Source organism: Silene latifolia, unplaced genomic scaffold (genome assembly GCF_048544455.1).
Source record: "Silene latifolia isolate original U9 population unplaced genomic scaffold, ASM4854445v1 scaffold_246, whole genome shotgun sequence".
Lineage (NCBI taxonomy): Eukaryota > Viridiplantae > Streptophyta > Magnoliopsida > Caryophyllales > Caryophyllaceae > Silene > Silene latifolia.
Genome location: NW_027413193.1, coordinates 61,277 through 64,637, shown reverse-complemented (window position 1 = coordinate 64,637; position 3,361 = coordinate 61,277). Strand labels below are relative to the sequence as shown.

The 3,361-nt window shown below is 36.5% G+C and overlaps 1 pseudogene; it reads right to left on the bottom strand.

Moving 5' to 3' along the window:
* Nucleotides 1-2,661: 2,661 nt before the first annotated feature.
* On the bottom strand, nucleotides 2,662-2,760 carry LOC141639000 (small nucleolar RNA R71; annotated as a pseudogene).
* Between the last annotated feature and the right edge of the window lie 601 nt (nucleotides 2,761-3,361).

The window sequence follows — 3,361 nt, the reverse complement described above, 5'->3', positions numbered from 1 at the left end:
TTTGCTCGACAACAACTTACTAGGGTTTATAATTTATGGAAATTTAGTACTTAATATTATTTTCACAGTGTTACAGTAACAATATAAATGTAGTTTTTATGTTTAAATATAATTATTTGAAATTTAAAAAAATATTATATGTTATTGTAAACATAGTTGCATTCTTTTTTTTTTTTTGCTATCTTCTTTTTCCATTTTTCATCCCTTCTCAGGCTTTAGCAACATAATTTCTTGTTCACTATAATAGTTTTTATTGTTTTATTGCTACTGTTATTCTTATATTTAAATTTTGAAAAAACAATGTAAGGAAAACAGAGATGCCCAAGGAATCAGATGATACAAAGAAGAGTAAAATTGCTGATGTGACTCATATTAGAGCACATTTAGTCCCCGAATTAACCTCGTTCCTATGCTTTCTAGCACATATTTGGGTCATTTATTATCTTTAGTTTCCCATTTTGCATATTCTTTGAGGTTTTATGTCCTTGCTAGGAAAGGATTGCTAACCTTGCATTTAAGAGGCAGAATGGAGCTAAATGGATCGCATCTAATGACCAAGCATCAAAGAGAAGACAAACACTAGAGGCCTATGTCGATAAATAAAGTAAAATGGGAAATGATGAAAAGATCATTGCATCCCCAACACGATCCTTGCGGATTGTTAAGGAGCCAAACAAGGGAACTACTCTGTCCAAGGATCCAAGTGGCCCGAGCAAGATCCGAGCATACCAAACTACAACGATCCGAGCGGCTTGATCCCAGGACGAGCGGACTAGAGAGTTATGATATGAGCATCCCCTTCTTGATCCGAGTGGATCCTAATACAGAACAGCCCATGCCTCAGCATAGGACGAGCGGATCGTGGCAGGACTAGCAAGGAGGATCCGCGCATGTCCCTCGGGAGTAGCATTTCCTCAAGTTTTCTTAGGGTTTTAATAGTCATTTAAGCCCTTAGTAACCCTAATCCTTGTGCTTAATTTTAGTATAAATACCTTTTTGTACTTCCTAGATTAGGGGGAATCTCATCAACTCTTAATACTCTCTTAATCCTATCATAATTTAGATTTAATTTAGTTGTAATAAATTTCTCAATATTAATCACATCTTAATCTTTCCTTAATTTCTCTATTGTTCTTCCTTTTATTTGGGTAATTAGAAGATTATTTGGGTTTATTTGGAGGATTGACAACCTTCCATCTATCATCAAGTACTTCTATTATTCTTTGATTTATTATTTGGATCATCTTCATAGGTATAATTCTTCTTTACCCTTGTTTAATTATTGTTAATCACTTTCATTTAATCATCATGTTTTGCTTTGTTAGTATGATTGACAACCTTATTAACATGCTAAACTTGATAATGAGTGAGTAGTTCTTTAGCTAGGGTTAGTGGGGAATTAGGAGAAACAAACATGGTGATTGATCTATGCTTAATCTAATAAGTTCTCATAATTAATTTGCTTGCTTGTTGTGATTTCAACCTATGCACATGTAGGTGTTGTACAGTCTAGACGACTCGGCTCCGGGACCAAAATCTTCCTAGGGATTGTAAGACATACAGTAACTCGATCCCATCACAACAATAAGTGCTTGCATCTAATTGAGAACATGTTTGCATAATCTACTCCCATGAATCCCCTATGAACCCATGACACCCTAGTGCCTTTAATCAATTGTTTACAAACCCCTTTATTTGCTTTACTTTTTTTTCATTAATTTACTTTGATTTTGTTGATTAGTTTAGACTTCATCTCATCTCAAAACCAATTTGTGACACCCTTAGACATAGCTACTTACAATTGAAAATCCTACATCAATACCCGTCCTTTGGGATTCGACCTTTACTTACCTCTTTTCTAAGAGTAGTTTGTGAAGTTATAAATATTGTTTTGGTTGGTAGCTTTTGACGACGAGTTTTAACCCGACCAAAAATTGCGCTATTGCCGTGGACGATGTTCAATTGATTTGATTTTCATTAATTGCTTTTAGTTTTGTATTTCTTTACCTTGGGGAAGTCAATCTCCTTAAGGTTGTTCTAATTGTTTTCGAGTTGTTTGATATTTTGCATGACTAGGAGATCACAAGGTAATTTACTACTTATTTATTTCGAGATTGAAAGGACCTTAACCAACAATAGAAGAGTTGCTAGAGGTAATTAAAGAGTTGTAGGAATTGGTGAGATTGTGGACATTCAACCAAATAACATTGAGTTTACCAACCCTTTTGCAAGAGAAGGAGAGGACAACCCAATTCCAAACCCACCACAAAATCAACCTACAATGCCTAAATTTTCATCACATTCCGTACCAATCGAGGAGAACCTACCAATTGGTACTCCTACACCACCACATTTAACCGGTAATTTCATTGCCAAATCCGCATTCATACAATTAGATGAGAGAAGTCAATTTAGAGGGATGCCTAGTGAAGACCCTCACTCACATATGGAGACTTTTTGTGACTATTATGATGCAATATCTCAAACTGGAGTTACTTAAGACCAAATCCAACGGGTATTATTCCCTTTTTCTTTGATTGGTACCGCAAAGCAATGGTTGAAGAGCCTAGACAAGGCTACCCTTAGTATTGATTCATGGAAGAAGTTATCACTTGCCTTCTAAAAGAAATTCTATCCTCTGGAGAAGACTAAAATGTTAATAGCCCAAATCACCGGGTTCAAGCAAAGGGATGAGGAATCGTTATATGAAGCATGGGAGAGATTTAAGGACACTTGTCGTTCTTGTCCACACCACGGGCTTAGTGAGTGGTTCCTTTTGCAACAACTGTGGAACGGTCTATATGAAAACTCCAGCAATATTCTCAATATGGGATCCAATGGGTGTTTACCGAAGTTGATGACAATCAAACATGGGCCAAAATTGAAGAGATGGCGGTTCATAATTCCCATTATAGTAGGCCTCGAAAGGCCACTAGAGGAGGAAGGTATGAGGTAGATTCCATCACACAGTTGGATGCTTAACTAAGTGCTCATATAGACACCATCAATTTGAAGTTTGAGAAGGCCATGGCTAAGCTTGATGAAGCTTCCAAATCACCCAAACAACATGTTAATGCTATGGTGGCATCATCCTCATTCCCAAGTGGAGTATTTGAAAGTTGTGGAACCATGGGACATGATCAAAATAAATGTAGGGGAACAAGTGAAAAAGTTAATGCTTTCCAAGCATACAAGAGTGGTACCCCTTATTCCAACTACTATAATGAGAACACCAAATTCCATCCAAATCTTTCATACAAGAGCCAAAATGTCCAAAACCCCAACAAACATACACCCTACCTCCAATGAGAAACCAAGCTTAAAGACCCTTTTTCAACCAAAGCCAAGGTTACCAAAATCA